The following is a 20,851-nucleotide window of genomic DNA, read 5'->3' as shown; positions in this document are numbered from 1 at the left end:
CTCACCTTGAACTACTTGTATTTTCTAAATCATCTATTTACTAATAAATATTTACAAGTGATAAAAAGTAAAGATAAATTAAACTGTAAGATAATCTTCAAGAAGGCATATGTTTTATTATTGTACATGAGATATTCATATATTCAGACCCTTCACAATGTAGCCAAAACATTATATCCTATGAATAAAATATGAGAAGTTCTATGATAGTGTAAATATTAGAAAATGACCATGTGGTTTATTTATTATATCAGCTTGAGCATTATTATTGGGAAAAATTCAGATAAACATTTCTTCATTGTTTTATTTGTCATAGGATCACAGCAAACTGGTAGATCTTAGTGTGATAATGCAGAAGAGGATCATTCCCCCTATACCTGGAAGTTTAAAGCTGTATGATTAAGGAATCAATTGCCTTTCACTCCATGTAACTAGAGACTTACTTAAAATAGTAATAAAATATACTGAAACCTTCACTCCTATCAGCTTCATGTCAATGATTAGTGACTGAGGGTATGGAAGACAAGTCTTAAAATGTCAGTATTGTTTGTCTTAAGAACTGAAACTTAGCTAAATTCCATGGAGGTCTGAAGGAGGCAAACTCCTTTCCTGGGAGGCTAATATACATATTTAAATCTTAGATGAAATAAATGTAACTTCACATCAGTATTTCAGAAACACAATTGGATAATGCTAACACTAAAAAAGAGAATAAGCAACAAATTATTAAGAGTAAATCCAAACTTTGATTCAATATAAAGGAATATGGCAAGACTGAGTAGAAAGTTAGTCCAAAGTGGTGTATAGAAATGAAGATATAAGAGACATCAGAGACTTATATTAAAGTAGACATGAGAAACATAAGATGCAAATTGACTGTTAAAGAATAAAAACAAAGCTGGAAATTTATTTAATTAGGAAAGCAGTCAAATATTATTATAAATAAATTAATAGCAATCAAATAATTTGGGATGCCAACGATGAATAACAGTAAGTGTAATTCTAATGGTTAAAAATCTGCCAATAATACCTAAGCTTCAGAGAAAAGCAGACTTGATTTCATATCATTGCACTAAGAACAAGTTGCAAAGCTAAAAATATATAAAATCTACTATTTAAAGACATTAGAACTATCAAACTAGCAAACACTTGCAAACTGGATTTCAAGGAAAAGAGAGTCAAGCCAATATTTGGCAATGTTTTCTTCTAAAAGACATTTTCTATTTGAAAGCAAATGAGAGGCTGAGAAACTGAGCAGGAATTTCTCATGGATCAGTAGATTACCGTGGTAAGAAACTCAACATCTGAGGGAGATGTTCCTAAGGAAACACTCTAAGCTTTCAGTTAAGCAACTATTAAAGGTGAATTGAAAGTAAACCAGACATAACAAAGAATAATACCTAGATTGAAAGTGTTTCTAGGTTAGTTGACAGAATCAAAGTAAATTTTCTTTGAGAGAATATTCCTTCCTCTAGAGAATTAAATTACCTCCCAATTTTAAAATGTGAAATATGTCACTCAATAACAAATGGTAGAGTGAAAAAAAGACAGAAATTGAGAAAACTAAGAGAAAAATTAAAAATACATGAAGTAAATATCAAGAAATGCAGACATAGAGCTTAAAGTTATGAGCCTTATAATAGCTAAAATTATTATTTTAAGATATTAATGACAGAATTAAAAATGCAGGCTAAGGTACAAAAACAGTAATAGAAAAAGCAATCCTAAGCAAAAAGAACAAAGCTGGGGGCATCACATTACTCGACTTCAAATTATACTGTAAGACTACAGTCATCAAAACATCATGGTACTGGTACTAACAAAAATAGACACAAAGACCAATGGAACCAAATAGGAAACCTCAAAATAAAGCTACACATCTATAGCCATCTGATCTTTGAAAAAGTTAATGAAAATAAACAATAGGGAAGGGACTCACTATTCAATAAATGATGCTGAGATCCTGGTTAGCCAGATGCAGAAGAATAAAACTGGACCCTTCCCTTTCATCATGTACAAAAATTAACTCAAGTTGGATGTGGATAAAATATTTAAATATAAGAGATCAAACTATAAGAATTCTAGAAGAAAATCTAGGAAGCACTATTCTGGACATCAGTCTTGTGAAATGATTTATGGTTAAGTTCTCAAAAGCAATTGCCACAAAAACAAAAATTGTCAAGTAGAACCAAATTAAACTGAATAACTTCCCCACAGCAAAACAAAGTATCATCAAGGTAAACAGAAAAACCACAAGATGGGAGAAAATACTCACAAACTCTGCATCAAACAAAGATCCAATATCCACAATCTATAAAGAACTTATACAATTCAACAAGCAAAAATAAATAATCATATTAAAAAGTGGGCAAAAAAAAACATGAACAGACACTTCTCAAAAGAAGACATACAAGTGGCCAATGAATATGTAAAAAAATGCACATCAATAATCATCAGAGAAATGCAAATCAAAACCACAATGAGATATCATCTCGTGCCAGTCAGAAAGGCTATTTTAAAAAGTACAAAACAACAAATGCTAAGGAGGCTGCTAAGAAAAGGGAATACTTAAACACTGTTGGTGGAAATTTAAATTAGTTCAGCCACTGGAAAACAGTGTGAATATTTCTCAAAGAACTTAGAACTACCATTTGGCCCAGAAATCTCATTAATAGACATATATTCAAAAGAATATAAATTGTTCTGCTAAAAAGACATATGCATGCATATGTTCATTGTAGCACTATTTATAGTATCAAAGATATGGAATCGACCTGGTTGCCCATCAGTAGTGAGTTAGAAAAATAATATGGTACATATACACCATGGAATATTACACAACCATAAAAAGGAACAAAATCATGTACTTTGAAGAAACATGGATGTGGCTAGATATCATTATCCTAAGACAATTTAGAAACATAAAACCAAATAACACATATTCTCGCTAATAAGTGGGAGCTAAACATTGGGTACTCATGGACATAAAGATGGCAACGATAGATACTGGGGATTGCTAAAGGGGGAAGGGAGGGTAATAGTTGACTAACTATTGGGTACTATGCTTGCTACCTGGGTAGCAGGATCATTTGTACTTCAATCCACAACATCATGCAATATATCTACGTAATAAACCTGCACGTCACCTGAATCTAAAATAATACTTGAAATTATTTTGAAAATTAAAAAAATACTAAAAAGTACAATTGAGTATTTTTAACTTAAAACAATATAATTGAAATTTAAAATTATAAAGTGTCAGAACAAACAATATAGCAAGCCTAAGATTGCTATTTTTAGAAAGATATGCATACAAGGTTAATTTTGCACTTGGGAACTTGGATTTGGATGTGGGGGTTTTTACATTGTTACCTAATCAAAATGGCTTATTTTGACTATACTGTTTGTAGAAACAGTGTGGTTTATGCCTAACACTTGCTTTCTTTCTGGAAGTCTGGAAATGTGATATAAGCTAGCAGAATGTACCTACATGACCAGCCCTAATAGAAACACACTGGGCAGTGACCCTCTTATGAATTTCTTTGGTAGACAATAATTCACGTTTGCTAAACTATCTATTGAGAACACATATTAGATAAAGGACTTATAACCAAGATATACAAAGAACTCTTAATCCTCAGCAATAATGAAAATCAATGACCCAATTTCTTAAATATTAAAAAAAAAAATCTGAACAGATGGCAATAGTCATCTAAAAAGATAAACAAAATCATATGTTGTTAGAAAAAATGCAAGTTAAAACAACAATGGCCAAGTGTGGTGGCTCACATCTATAATCCCAACTTTTTGGGAAGCCAAGGCAGGTGGATCACTTGAGGCAGATCACTTGAGGTTAGGCATTCAAGACCAGCCTGGCCAATATGTTGAAACCACATATGTACTGAAATATATATGTGTGTGTGTGTGAGTGTGTGTGTGTGTGTATATATATATATACACACACATATATATAAATTAGCCAGCCATGGTGGCACATACCTGTAATCCAAGCTACTTGGGAGGCTTAGGCATGAGAATTGCTTGGACCTGGGAAGTGGAGGTTGCAGTGAGCAGAGACCATGCTAATGAACTCCAGCCTGGGTGACAGAGTGAGACTGTCTCAAAAAATAACGAAACAAAACAAAAACAAAAAAACAAACAAACAAAAAACAATGAAATATCACCACATGCTTTTCAGAATAACTAAAATAACATAAAGCTAACAATGTCAAACGCTGAAGATGTGGAGCAACAGGAACTTTCATTCATTGTTGAAAGAAATGGAAACTAGCACAGTCAGTCTGGAAAATAGTTCAGCAGTTTATTACAAAGCTAATTATATTCTTACCATGTGATCTAGAAATTGAGCTTATAAGTATTCATTCAATCACTCTGAGAACATATGTCCACACAAAAACCTGCATATAAATGTTTATAATCTTTTTTGTAATGGCCCCTAACTGAAACATCTATGTCCTTCAATAGATGAATAAACAAACTGGGATTTTCATTCAATGGAATACTACTTGTGATTGAAAAGAAAGAGCTATCAAGCTCTGCATCTGCAAGAATGTGGAAGAATCTTAAGGCAAATTGTTAAGTTAGAAAAGCCAGCCTGAAAAGGCAACATAGTGTATGAATCCAATTATATGACATTCTAGAAAAAATAAAAACTACAGAGATAGTAAACAGATCAGAGGTTGCCAAAGGTTTGAGAAAAGAAGATTGAATAGGAGAAGCACACAGGATACGTAAGAGCAGTGAAACTATTCTGTAAGACACCATAATGGTGGATAAATTATGTTGTACATCTGGCAAAACTCGCAAAACTTTTCATCAGAAAGAGTGATTCTTAATGTATACAGATATTTGAAAAATATTTAGGGTATTCAGTAATTCCAGATGGACTAGAAATAATGATAAAACATTTGTTACAAAAGTTTGAAATAAATTCACTAAAAGGGGTCACGGAGAAAGTATAGGCCTAAGTAATTTTGAAAATATTTAGACTATAAAACTACAGGTAAAAAGAACTTCATATAATCACTGTACCCTATATTATAAATTTGTTTCTTACAGAATATTGTTTAATAATCCTGAAGCCACTAAACTTGTATACTAGAATAGAATAAGTAAATGATGAATACCATCGATGTTTTTCACTGTGAGAGTCTGAGGTTAGACAAGTAAGGACAAGGCTAGAATGATCAATGTGCTAATTTATTAATATTGGAGCTATCAATATAAACTTATGTTTAGCTTGATACAGATACAAAAGGATATGTATAGAATTATGTACAGATATTTTGTGTGCATATGTTAGTATGCATATGTATATATACTTGTTCTGACATCTGAGAGACCCTAGATGCAAAATACTCCAGTATCAATAAGCACAGATAACATTCAGATCTTGGCTTCTAATGCCATTTTCAAATAAAAGGAATCAGTGCTGTTCAGAGAAATCACTGTGTCTAGGATGGAAACAGAAAATAGACGAGATAAATCTCGAGCATCCTATAGTGCATCAAAAGAAGACTTCCAAAAATCCCAATCATGGGGTATGTCACAGATACACAGGAGCCTTCTGAAATAGCTCCCAAAGGCTAAAGCTGAAAAAATTAGAGTAAAAAAATAAAGTAGTATTTTATTATAATTCAAAGTAAATATTCATGCATGCTGATACAAATACGTAATTGAATAAAATAATAAGTGAAAGAAAATAAGCAAATCACTGATGTAAAATAATTCTAATAGTGTATATAATTTACCCTCAAGAAGATGGAGCATAATTCTCTTCTTCCTTAAATATGGGCTGCAAATAGCAAATACTTTCAACTCATACAGTATGAAAGATGGGGGCAGGGGAATTAAATTTCTGGTGTGGAAGTCTGGCAAACACTGTGTCACCTTGGTGACCAGGCTTAACATTAACACTATTAACTTATGTTGAAAATATGTTCGCTTCATATGATAGGAAGAAATATTACTTGAATTCTGTGGTGTTCTTCCCAAGAACATATTGGGTATAAAATTTAAAAATTTGAATAAAGTATTATCTTTAGTTAACAATAAAGCATCTGATATGATCTGGCTGTGTCCCCACCCAAATCTCATCTTAAATTGTAGTTTCTGTAATCCCCATGTGTTGGGGTGGGAGGTACCTAATGGGAAGTAATTTAATCATGGGTCAGTTACCCTCATGCTGTTCTTGTGATAGTGAGTGAGTCCTCATAAGATCTGATAGTTTTTTTAATAAGGGGTTTTTCCCCTTTTGCTCAGCACTTCTCCTTCCTGCCACCATGTGAAGAATAACATGTCTGTTTTCCCTTCTGCCATGATTGTAACTTTTCTGCGCCCTGCCCCCAGCACTGTGGAACTATGAGTCAATTAAACCTCTTTTCTTTACAAATTACCCTGTCTTGGGTATGTCTTTATTAGTAGAGTGAGAACAGACTAGTACATCATTATAATTAAATGTGTAATACTGAAAACTTTATGAAAACAGAAATAGGAAAGGGATTAGCATTATTACCTTGTAAACATTGTAGTATAGATTGTAGTAAGAAAAAAAGTAAAAGCAATAAGGATGGGTAAGAAAAAATAAATTTGTCATTTCTTAGAGATGACATATATTTATGTAGACAAAATCCAAAAAAAAGAGAATCTATATAATGTTATCAATAAGTAAATTTTTCATGATTGCAGGATACAAGAATAAAATTATTATCAGATTTTGCCTTCAAAGGGTATTTTTCTTCACAGTATGATTCTGACTAGGCCCAATGACTACATTTGTCCAATTAAGTGACATTGTTCAACTTCAGAGTGTAAATATCAAGAGTTTTTCAAGGCTTTACAGACTCATTTGGGTCTTTGTCCACCTTTACCATATGAAAAGGTCTAAACCATTGTCCTAATGATTATAAACCACATGTAGCTAGAAGAGTCATCTTACCCAAGTGTCAGAGAAGTCAGTTTCAAGCTTTCCTGGCTGCTTATCACAAACCCAGAGGGAATCTAACCAGAATAAGCTAAGCAAGACCCACACCAGTAGAATCACCCCAATGAGATTCAGCCCATTTGTCAATGCATAGAATTATGGCCTAAAAAATTGTATGCTTTTTCATTCTGATAAATTTTGGGATGTTTTATATAAACCAAAGCTAAGTGATACAAAACCCAACCAAATATGTGCAAGACCTATACCAAGAAAATGATAAAGCATTAGGAGACCTTCAAGAAGATTTAAATAAATTGAGGTACATACTAACATCATGGATAGAGAGAGGTAAAGATATGAAGGCTCCCCAAATTGATCTAAAAATGCAATGTATTCCCCAATACAACATTACCAGAATTTTGAATTTGGAATAAAAAGCTGATCATATAATATTTATAGTAACAAAAATAAATGACTAAGAATCACTGGGACATTCTTGAAAACAGACAAAATATTGGTAAACATAATTAACAGATCAGTTATCAACATTGATTGTAATTAGGACAAACACAGAATAGGTCAATATAATACTGGCATGAAGAAAGACAAATTGAGCAGTACAACAGAATAAATAGACCAAAACTACACCTACGTAATAAATATGATTTGGATTTACAGTAAGGTTTACATGACAAAAGGATCATCTTTAAATAAATAAAGGTGTGAAGTGTATACTGAAATAGAAGAAAATTATCTGTGACCCCTACCAAACACTATACATAGAAAAGTAGTATACAACCTAACTATTAAAAGTTAATTAATAAAAATTATGGATATAAATATAGAGTTAATTAGTATAACATATTGTTTTACATGAAAATTAAGAACTTTGTTCATAAAGAATACCAATACAAATGTAAAACCAAAGAACAGATGAATTATTTGCAGTAAGCACAACCCATTAAGGTCTTGCAAATATTCTCCCAGAATATATAAATCTGTAAGAAACTACACTAATTGATAAGAAAAAGAGAGATAATACAAATGAAAAATGAAGAATTAAACCTGAAGATAACTTCACAAAATATTTTCAGATATTCGATAAAAACACACATAAGTATAATACTCTATTATTAATCAAGAAAAGTACTAAGTAATATAGGCATTACACACTCATCAGAATGGCTAACGTAAAAAAGATTGATAGTAACCTGAGTTGGCAAAGTTCTGTAGCAACTGGAACTCTCATACATTGCTTGTACAAATGTGGATAAATTGGTACCACTTAGAAAAACTAGGAAGATCTCCTAAAATAGAATAAAACAATTTCTGATGACCAAGAAATTTCAGTATCTTTACATAGCCTTGTGAAATTAAATAATTCGAACTTAATGTTACTGGAACTTTGAATTATTTGAGCCCTGAGAGGAATGTGACTTCTTGGCCTAAGTCACATAGGATGCATCTGTAACTTCTGTTTCTCCAATTGCGGATGAAACCGCTATCTCATTTTTGTTCTGTAAATTATTAGGGAAGACTAAAGGCTACCAGTGAAAAGACCCCTAAAAACCATTATCCCTCCTCACAAATATTAAAGCAATCTTTCTTGAAATGTAGCAAGCTGCAACCAATCAAATTGCCTTAACATATTCACTCACCTTATTGCAACACTATTAAACATTTCTGTTTCTGCCTTTGTGCATGAAACCTTAGCTTTACCATTTTGGGATGCTGACCACATGTATTTGAAGTTGGTGTTTCCTGGGTGACTATCTTAAAGCTTTGCACTGAGATAAATTCTAAACTTAATCACATTTTCTTAATCTAATTTAAGATGACATTTTGGTGAGCACGAAGGAACCCAAAATGGACCTCCAGTGATACTCAAATCTTGGCCAATAACCAGAGCTCTGATACCAGCAAAATGACTTTCGCTCACCCAACCTCACTGGAATCCGTGGACAATATCTGGTAAGGCCTTTTTTGAGGGCTGAACCTCCCAGCTTGGTTGAGGTTCAGACTTTATTCAAGATAAAGAATTCCTAACTCAACAAAGTTGGAATTGAAGTTCTACTGCTAGGTAGGAGCTTCATTTGTTATTTTCTAGAGATTTTGCTGACCAGAAACTTGTGACTTTCACTTTTCTCTGAGGTTAAGGTTTTGGTTTTAATTATTCATTAGGGTTTTTATAGCCTTTTCTCTCATTCAAAATTTTGGTCAGGAAGAAGATAGCTTTTCTTTGAAAGTAGAAAGTGAATCTTTGTAGTTTAAGCAAAATTTGTAATCTTTAAAACTTGGCCAGATTCTGAAGCTTTGTTTGATTGTCAAATCTAAACTTTCCTCTTGAGTGACCAAAATTATAAAAGGCTTCCTATGGGGATAAAATAAAAACCAATGTTCTTTTAAAAATATTTTTTTATTATTATTCTGACCAGAATGCACCATAGTTGACTAGGGTCTTTCAGATGTGTCAGAGTGTATTTCTCGTGATGTAAAATTGTTTCATAGGGAATCCCTTGAGAAGAACATACAAGAACTCTTTCTTAACCCAGTGTGCACACATTAAAAAATGGCCACCCAGTGATTTAAGCACCCAAATCTCTTGGGATCACTGAGACACCGAAAAGGAACAATTAACTCCAGAGTGACGCCTCAAGGAAATGTTCCCACAGGTAGTACACTTGACTCAAAATACTTTCCATTAACTTGTTTTAGAGAAAACTCTAAATTATGGGCAGTCATGCATCTAAAACCAAGGCTTCATTTTTAAGGAGAGATCCACCACTAGAAACACCAGTTTCATTCATTGTTTAATACTTATGGTGCCTCTTCATGAAAATATTTAGAAAAAGGGGCACACGTATGATGACACCAAATTACAATGACCAAAATAGGGTACATTTGAAATACCTAAACTAATTTACCTGCATGCTTAATTAGACAAAGCTAGCGCTAAAATAAAACAAAATAACTAGAAAAATGAATTTGATTGGTACTTAAACATCTCTAAAATAGGTTCTAATAAACTTATTTATTTACAAGAGTAAAACAAAAAATTGTCTAAAATAATTTCTGAATTGGAAAAAGATTCTGAAATTTCTCCTGCTTCAGCCCTTCCTTTTCATTGGCATGCATCATCAGAACTTTCTAACCTAGACTTACATCCTCCTCCTTTTCCTTAACCTTTTTCTGCTGTTCTGATTCCATTTGGGGAACACACCGTATCTGTATCCAGTAGAGAAGAATCTGTCTCAGTCTGTCAATTATGGTCAGAAGTCAAACTTAGAACTCTAATTAAAGAATTCCTTGACTGATCTTCCCAAGAACCCTATTGGATTTAACAGAATATTCAAATTAAACATCTGAGCTTATAATTTCAGGTTATCTGATTTATAACAACTGGTCTACAGGGTTGTTTTAGAAAGTAAAGTCAAATATTGGATAGCAAAGGAAAATTGGAGCAATTTTTAGAAGACTTTCATACATTTTTTGAAGCAGATTATGAAGGAAACACCACTGTTAAAACGCTACTGAACAATATTACCTTAGTTTTCCAAAAGGTGGTTTATAAGAACAAAATACAACAATGCCAACAAAAACACTAATGAGCTCCTAATGTTATACTATGAAAGATTTGGAAAAAAAAATTAACAATATTCAGGCCTGTTAGGAGAAAGATATGCTAATCACCAAAGTAATACTCTCCCTAACTCAAGCATATGGATTCAATGACAAATGGGCAAGTATAATAAAGAGACAATCCTCCAGTTGGGCTACCTCTCAATCTCATGATCTAGTTAGTTTTGCTGACCAACTTCATGAATTTAACCAAGGAAGAAAAGAAAAGGAACATAAAAAAAAGAAAAAAAGCAAATAAGTCTTGAATTTACAACTAAAACAATTGTTCAGCCAATTTGTAACCCCTAAATGACTTCCTAAACTCAAAAACTAACCCAATTATCTGCTTCTCAATTAATATAAAAACTGTGGAGAAGCATTTGACCAAAAGGCCTAAGGCAGAGTGAGAAACTGAGGCAAGTTTTAGAACAGGAGTGTAAGTGTAAAAAAGCTTTAGAGCGAGAACAAAAGGAAGTAAACTTGAAAGAGGACAAAGCTAGTGACTTGAAAGATAAGTGTATAGTTTGACCTTTGACTTAGGGTTTTATACGTTGTTATACTTCTGGGGTCTTGCATCCCTTCTTCCCTGATTCTTCCTTTGGGGTGGGCTGTCCACATGCAGTGGCCTGCCAGCACTTGGGAGGGGCAGCATGCACAGCTTGTTTACTGGTGTTGTACACACTCTCACTTGAGGCGTACTTCTCTTAACACTCAAATATTTCTAAAAGGCCATTTACTGGTTAAACTTCACTATTTTGCCTCTTAGTGTTCATGCTTGAGCCCACTTACCCAACTCTTCAGATCTTATTGGGAAGCTGCTGATCACTAACTACTTTCAGGGTTTTTTTCTATCTATTGGGAGATGGCCTTTTTCTGGCGCCAGCTGTGACAAATCATTATTTTAGAGAGACGGTATAACAATCGCCTGACCACCACGTGATAGTTGCCTGACATTTCTACTGTGGCGGGGGATTTGTGGGTCCTCTCCTGCCCTGCTGGTGTCTGACTAGCTGTCTACTTCAGCAACACTAATACTTTAGGATAAATTCAAATTATTTTAAATTGAGAACAAACAAGCTCTTACTGACACTGAGCTACATTATCAGCAATGAATCCCACATTATTATAAGGACCATTCCTTGAAAAAACAGTACAGATGGTAGGTGAAACACTTGCTATTATCAGCAAATAAGTCTTAATTTATAGTTTTCAATTAGGTTTTATACAAGGAACACATGTTTTTTCTCTTGATTCCCTCAGCCCCCATCCACTTGATAGGGAGAGAATTTGCAGAATTATATAATGCCCATATCTTCTCTAAGAAGGAGGAGATTTAGAATTAGAAGATAAAATTGAATTATTAGATATAATTTTTGTTCAAACTCTGATTCTTTTAATTCGTAAATCGCAATTTTTATTGCCATGGAAATACTAAATTGTTAAATAATGAAGAATTACAAAGCAGTCAAAAGTGGTTTCTGATCAAAATCATCCACCAATACTGGAAAACTTAGCAGTTTCGATCAAAATTGAAGTAGGTCCATTGAAATCTCTTTGAAACCTTAAGCTGTATCTTCCAATATCAGGGACTTCGGAGGGAATAAGAACTATAGTTTTGGAATACATAAAAAGATTACTTACTTCTTGTATAAGAACATGTAACACTCTACTCCTTCTTGTAAGAAAACCAAGTTGTATAGGAATGGTGGAGATTTGTGCAGGATCTAAGAGCAATTAATAACATGGTCATTCTTTGACATCCTGGAGTATCAAAAAAAAAATTTTTGCCTTGTCTAAGAGACCTTAAAATCTCCCCAGTTTGACTCCTCTGTGACTTACTCTTCCATTTCCTGCCACTCTCCTCCTCCTCCTTTTTGTTGTCTTTGATACAGCATGAAGAAAATTTACAGGAGACTTCTCACAGTCCTGTTAAACCTTCAAAAACACATAAAAAGGAACCACACACTCACTCTAGTTTTAGAATTTTCTGCTCCCTTTGTAGTGTTCTAAGAAACGAGAAGTCTTCTTCTGATCGAAGGTTTTTCTCGATCGAAGGGTTGGTGGTCTCACGGGCTTCAAGGAATCAAGCTGTGGACCTCAGCGGTAAGTGTTACGGCTCCATTAGCGAAAGGCGCGGACCCAAAGAGTGTGGGCCGCAAGATGTATTAAAGCGAAAGCAAAAGTAAAGTTTCCACGCGGTGGAAGGGACCTGGAAGGGTTGCCGTTTCTGACTTGGATGTCTTATGCTTATATCCCCTTATGACTCCTCTCCTTTTCCTGTTTCTGTTCTGTAGAGCGAGCTTATTTTCTATTCGCTTGTGGGTTGGTGGGCCTGACTGGTTAAAAACATCAGACTGCAGCTAGAGCTTAAACTCCCTAAATGATTGAAGTTTCATTCCCTTAGTTTGCAGCTATGACTCATTTTGGCTTAGGGGAAAGTCCCTTTTGATTGGTTGAAATTTCAATCCCTTAGATTGAAGCTATGACTCATTTTGGCTTAAGGGAAAGTCTCCTTAGGGAAGTCTCTATTGATCCAGGAAGTGTAGCCAACTTAGCCACTTAGTTCCTCAATGGGAAGAATCAGATCTAAAGCTCTTCTCTCTTTCTGGGATTTCTTTGGTTTTGGGAGTACCAGGGATCACTTTGTACCATGAAAGCACATAACCTTTTAATGTGGAATGGCAATCAAGTGATTGGTGAGTGCTACCTGAAGTTTTGGATGTGACTGACAGAGTTTATGATGAATGGTTATTACTGAAGGGGGCCACTCATTTATTTGTGGGTATAGGTAAGAAAACTGGGACTTGGAGCCGGGGAGGCTATAAAACACTCATTTATTTGTGGGTATAGGTAAGAAAACTGGGACTTGGAGCCGGGGAGGCTATGAAACAGTCACCACTGAGGGATAAGGATTCCAAGTGGGATGGACTGATCACAAAATGGGCTTATTGGTGTTGGGTTGCCCGCCAGTCTTGGGGGGAATGTCCTTGCAATGAGCTGCACTGTGGAAGTGTTGCAGACTCATGGTGCTTCCCTCTTCCTGGGATCAAAAAACTCAATGTAAAAATGGGATCCTCAACTGGGGTTGATCTAAGTGTTTTGTTTTTCACCTATGCATACATGTCACATATTTAAATACTAAGGTCTTAAAAACTGCATGCTTTCTTTGTCCTATACATTAAGGGACTCCATCTGGAAGTCAGTAATAGAATCAAGAAAAAATTTGAAAAGACTGCCTATGTAACTAGATTGGTCTCCAAAATATGACTTATTGGCATTAAGCTGGCTATTTTAAATTTTTTCTAAAATAAAGTTCCATCTACAAAGGACATCTCTATTTATAATGACATCTTCCTCTCTGTATCTAAGCCACTAGAAATTTTTGAGATGAGGAAAACATTGGCTTGAAGTTTATGTAACAAACCTTATCTTTGTTAAAGATACTTTTACTATCAATGCTATCTTTAGTGAGCCTTTATCTATTCTTTGCTTTGTTTCAGCAACTATGGTGTTTACATGTAAGTTCTATGTCTTTGGGATGTAAATTTTTACTTAAGAGTCATGTTTTTGGAAGTACAAATTTAGAGTTGCCTAACTAACAATTATTTAGAGCAATGGAACAGGTGAGGAAGAGAGTGATAGAATAAAGTGGGGAAATAAACTATTTGAAGAAGAATGTTACAACACTGTAAAATTTGCTTCTGTCTGTATGTTTATATATGTGATATTTTACTACCTATATATAGTAAATAAATTCAATCAGTAGACAGGCTTTTTATGAAGTTTGTTTGCTTTTTGTTCTCCCCATATTACAATTTCTAGATGCAAAAACTAAATCTTGCAACTCTTCTGCCCTTTCTTTTAGATGAAAAGTCACACAATTTCCTAATGTTAACCAACCAGCCACTTTCTCCTAGGATGGTCCTGCAAAAAACTCTCCTTACTAATGCTGATGTTGTTTTGTTTACAGATGAATCATACTTGATGATTCTGGAATTTATCATGCAGGTTATGTTATGGGATCTTTAACGGAGAATACAGAAATTGCTTATCTTCCAGAAGCAAACTTGGCTCAACAAGCTGAGTTAATAGCATTAATTAGAGCTTGTCAATTTGCAAAAGGAACAACTGCTAATATTTATAGAAATAGCACATATGCTTTCAGAGTAGCTGATGACTTTGGAATGTTATGGAAAAAAAGAGAATTTTGAACATTTCCTATCAGTCTAAAAAACATGGACACTTTGTTTCAGAATTTCTGGAAGCCATATTATTGCCAAAAGCATTAGCCATTATCAGTATTCCAGACCATTGAAAGTCAGACACTGCAGATAGCAAAGCACAGCAATTATCAAATAATACAGCAAAAAGGACTCTCTTAATGTATCTGAGCAAGAAAGTCAACCCATTTTGGCTTTCAAGGAAGTACTTGATTTTGATATACAATTATTTCAATCCATAGTCCTAAGAATAGAACAAGAAAATTGGTAAATAGGTAAATAACTCCTCTATGCCTGGACTTTGGTATCCACCAAATGGTCTACTCATACTTCCAACAAAATTACAGTTATCTTTCCTAACTTATGTACATGGTTTAATTCAGTGGAGCCCTGGTAAAGTGATTACTTGGAGAAAACAATATTATTGAAAATTTCTCCAATTGTTGCTCATAATGTATGCAATCACTGTCACTTCTGCCAAAACTATAATCCAGGGAAACATTTACATAGTTCTCAAGGTCATTTATCTTTACCTGAAGGCCCCTTCAAAGAATGACAATTATATTTTATCCAGCTATTTACATTACAAGGGTACGAGTAGATTCTAGTGATTATTTATATGTTTTTTCATTGGGTAAAAGCATTTCTTTGCAGAAGAGCAACAGACTTAGGAGTAAATAATTTTCCCAAAATAATATTTTCCCAAAATAATCTTTGGGAAAAATATTCTGATATGTGGAGTTCCTCTAGACATTTACAGTGACTCATTTCACTGGACAAATAATCTACTTGATATATAAAATCTGGCTCACTCTCCAACATTTCTATTGTGCATATTACCACCAGTCACCTGAATCAGTGGAACACACAAGCAAAATAATCAAAACTCAACTAACAAAATTAACTGAGACTTTTAAAATCCCTTGGCCAAAAGCTCTTCCATTGGTTGCTTGTTTTTAGCCTAAGAGCTGCCTCTTTCCCTATTGATAAACAATGGCTGTCTCTATTTGAAATTGTCACAGGCAGACCTATGAAATTATTTTTAGGTAATTGTAAATCTGTGATATCAAAGGGGGATATGTTGTATTATTGCAGCAGCCTTATAAGGCAACTAATTAAAAACTGTAATTTATTAATAGTAAAACACTCTTTCCACAGTGAGCTTGCAGGAGACAAGGAACACAAGGACCATGGAAATCAACCAGGAGATTTGTCTGTTGAAAATGTAATTTTCTGAAAGGACTTCATTTAACCAAAATGGAAGGGATCTTATCAAGTGCTCCTAACCTGTGTGCTGCTAAGTTAAAAGTAATAGATTCTTAGATACATGTCGCTCATTTAAAGAAAGTCACTTTACTAATTTCTACCTTATCTTAAACCAGTGATTTAAAAATTGAAACTATCTAGAACCAACAAGGATGAGAAAAATATATCAGATGCAATTAGCTTTCTCAAAACACCAAACCAGACCTGTGTCTAAACTAATGCTTAATATTAACAATCATTAATAGATTAATAATCATTAAAAGTACTCCTTTGCAAGTTCCTACTAAATATCTTTCTTTTCAACCCTAGATATTATGCTTTATTGCTACTATCAAAGCTGTTGCCTATGAATCTAATCTCTTTTTGCAATGGAATCAAAACGATTCTGATAGATTACACAAAAACACTTGTTGGATATGTGACTTCATACCTTTTTCTGGTGGTTCTTATCTATCACAATGGGTATCTCCTTTCTAAGGAAAATATTGGATAGAATATCAGAAATATATCTATTTCTCAAGAAAAATCATTGGTGCTTACATTAGTATGACTAAGGATGACATACATAACTGGCCTACTAATAATACTTTACAAAGCAAAGGACATGGGAAGAGCTTTTTGGTAGATGAAATCATATTTTTTTTTGCTTTAATGCTACTGTTGCCTCAACTGAGAAATAAGGCAACTTAATTCCAGAGTGGTACAACACAAATTTGAGATGTCTCTATATAGCTTACCTCTTCTTTTGGTCAACTTAGTCAGCTTTATGTTGAGAAAAAAGAAAAGAATCACACCAAAGACAGGTAGTTCAGTCACACTGAAGATATGGGATGGATATCCAAGGAATGATGTGTTCACACCCTTATATTACAAAATATTGATTGGCACGTCACTGAATGAACACAGTGGCCAGTATTTATTGGCTAGCTCCAAATGGAATGACTTGACAATGAGGCACCAATTAATGTCTACAGTTACCCCAGGGATGTTTAGGACAGTATTCTTTAGGTTATAGCTGGGCACAAGGTTAGATAATTCATACTCTTTCACAGCCTGAACATTTTTCTTATTTAGTCTTATTGGGCTCATTCCCTATTTCATTGGTATAATTATTTAGCTTCCATCTTTCTGCCACAACTGGATACCGAGGTTGTCATTTGGCATGTAGAGGCTTTAACCAATTACACAATAAAAGGTGGTAAATGGTAGTCACCTGGATCTTATTATTGAGCAGTGAAGTTGCTTTTATGTGAAATGCTGTGTTGCAGAATCATATGGTTTTAGATATACTCATTGCATTGAAAGGGGGGAACTTGTGCTATCGTAAAAACTAAGTGTTGTGTCTATATCCCAGATGAACTAGATAACATATTTACGTTAATGGTTGATATGGAAAACCAAATAACTTTTCAGATTTAATATCCTCTCTGGATTATTGGATAAGAAGTCAATTTAGATCTTGGGAAACCTGATGGAAAAAGCTAGGAATAATAATCATTTGTCGCATTTTGTCTTCTTTTTGTCTTTACTCCTGGTGCAGCATTTGTTGGCAATGGAGTCAACGCACAAATGAAAAAAACTAAAAGTTGTTCAAAAAATTGCATTAATTGAAGATGCAGCTGTGAAGCCTGACTCAAGTCACAATGTCACCTTCTTCACCTTGCTCCAAATTTGGGCTATACCCCATCAGATTTATAGCTTGGTAAATTGCTCATCAATGAGGCATGATTTCCTAGGAATGAGCTTTTCTAACAACACTGGACTAAGCTCCTGAGCTTATAGGGAACCAAACTGTTTGAGTTTATCTACCATGCTTTCTTTGGAACATCTTGATAGAAAAGAAGAAATGTGAAATTAAATAATTCAGGCTTAAAGCTGTTGGATCTTTAAATTACTTAAGCTTTGAGATGAACGTGACGATGTGGTTTGAAAAATGTAGCATGCATCTGCTTCTTTTTTTTTAGATTAAATCTCTTAATTTTTTCCTATAAATTATTAGAAAAGACCAAATGGCATCAGAGATAAGGCCCATAAAGACCATTGCTTCTCCTGATAGAATGTTAAAGCAATCTTTCTTGGAACATAGCAAGTTGTAACGAATCAAATTGCTGTAATGGATGTACTGGCCTTGCATGGAAAATGTTACAACCCTGTTGAACTTCTATGTTTCTGCCTACACAAGTAATACTTTAGCTTCTGCATTTTGGAACACTGACACTTGGGATTCCGTATTTCCTGAGTGCCATTCTCAAACTTTGATCTTGAATAGACTCTGTACTTAATTATATTTTCTGGATCTCATCATTTAAGGTTGACATCTGTATCTTACATGCAAGCATATTTTTACAAAAAAAAATAAGAATATCCATATTATTATTGAATATAAGCACATTCAAATATTTTCTCTTTGTAATAACAAAAATATTAAAACAAAATGAATTGTGGTATATTTATTCAATAAAATATTACAAATTAAAAATGAATGGAGGCCGGGCGCGGTGGCTCAAGCCTGTAATCCCAGCACTTTGGGAGGCCGAGACGGGCGGATCACGAGGTCAAGAGATCGAGACCATCCTGGTTAACACGGTGAAACCCCGTCTCTACTAAAAAATACAAAAAACTAGCCGGGCGAGGTGGCAGGCACCTGTAGTCCCAGCTACTCGGGAGGCTGAGGCCGGAGAATGGCGTGAACCCGGGAGGCGGAGCTTGCAGTGAGCTGAGATCCGGCCACTGCACTCCAGCCTGGGCGACAGAGCGAAACTCCGCCTCAAAAAAAAAAAAAAAAAAAAAAAAAAAAGAATGGATTTATTTTCCACAGAAAAGCAAGAATAAATCTCTCATATGTTTAGTAGAAGTTCATACACAAAAACATACAACTCTATAATTTTGTTTAATTAAAGTTAAAAAAAGAAATGAGACATTTAGTATAATTTCATCAGCATACATTACAGATATTAGATAGTAGTTTTATTTTATCAGGAATATAGAAAAAAACTGCCTTTAATTGTTGTTTAAAGATTTTTTTTTTTTCCTACACAACACACATTGAAAGATGTGAGAATTGAAAACCATTTGAATTATGAAAAAGGTGAATTGTTATTAGAGCTTCATGTAGGAGCTGGAGTAACTCTCAAACATTAGAAGAAGCTTTCTTTTTTCCTTCTATTATCTCAGATTGTGGATTGTAAATCTTTTCATATTCCATAAAATAAAGAACAGTGTACTTGCCAGGTTGCAATTTCTTATTCTTGGTTTTAATTTAGCATTGTCAATGTATCAAAATATAGAAAGAAAAAGTAAAAGTTCTTATATGAGAATATTTTCAGTAATTTGACCAGGAATATCTACAAGCTCTTAGTTGCTACTTTAGTATTACTCTATGGATATTTTTCACTTCGTTACATACTACCCATGGTCAACTTGCTCTAACTTATCTTCCACGGCTGCTAATGTAATCTAAGTACCTGTATCTTCTTAACATGGTCAGTCTTGTAGAGCTGGGTCCCAACTAACATGACATCGATGCTGATAAAATGACTGTATTTCACTCTCACTGATGTTAGTTTTGTCTTGCCTTATGATGTAAGATCTAGTTCATACATTACTGATAAGACTATTCAGGAAACTAGATAGATGTCTGTGGCAAGTTCAACTATTGGAGTCATAAAAAGAAGAGACAATAATATTACTCTGAAGACCTGGGTATTGGTGGCATATAGATGAAAAATTATTTGTCCAAATATTTTTATAAAGTTGGAGATTTATTTTATTTCAAAGATGGTACTTTCCCACACTGTGCTAACATATGTCTTATCTCTTTACTTATATATATCAAAGTCCCATGGCACATAAATAGTAGGTATTTGTTTTAGGTGTGATATTACTGTTTTGAAGGTCAGCTCATTTATGAAAGTTTCTTTTAATCTATACATTTACAAGACATATCTGAGCTGAAATTTTTATCATGTGCATTTTAACAAGAATTCTACTACTGCCTATTTCCTACTGAGTTGGAAAATAATAGACTTTTGTTATGATAAAATGTTCTTGATTTTGTTTAGAAAAAGGTGGAATAATTCTATGGCAATACAATTTATGTTAACAATATAAATGAGCCTATAACTGCTCTCCCATTAACACTGTTGTTTTTACTCTGTTCACCATTTTCTAAAAAGTCCACCTTTAAAGTAGGAATATTTCATACTTGTCTCCAAACAAAATGTGTCTGTTTCTATAATGTTTCACTCATGTCAATTGTGCTGTTATTCTGTACAAGGAAATGGAAAGAAAAAAAAAGTCATTTTTATTTTCCCCTAAAGGTTTTTTATACATAAGCAAAGTCTACACAGTAAAATATTATTTTTTCTACAAGTTTGTTCATGAGGACAAATGCTACTCTACTTATAAAAAATAGCATGTTTTAGTGAAAGTGATGGCTAATTTAGTCCAAGATGAAATGTTCAATTGGAGAAAGACATTTTTTCTCAACATAAAATTATTTTAAATCACTTATATAAAACAAATTTACCATAAAACCATAAAATAATTTTACTTTACCTATGATATTTATGTACATATGTATTATTTAAAATAGATTTAGAAAACATGTTTCAATTGATTTAGAAAAACAAGAATGTTTGTATATATGAATATACCTGTGTATGTATATGTAGCTGTGTGTGCGTGTGTGTGTGTATTTGGCAGTGAAGATAGAAAGAAGATGGATTAAATTGCTTTTAACCTGGTAGAATTAATTTATCATAGAATTTAATTAAAGATTATTAAGAGAGAATGTGATTGGGAT

The sequence above is a fragment of the Chlorocebus sabaeus genome, chromosome 7 (genome assembly GCF_047675955.1).
Source record: "Chlorocebus sabaeus isolate Y175 chromosome 7, mChlSab1.0.hap1, whole genome shotgun sequence".
NCBI lineage: Eukaryota > Metazoa > Chordata > Mammalia > Primates > Cercopithecidae > Chlorocebus > Chlorocebus sabaeus.
Note: the sequence above shows the minus strand (reverse complement) of the source record.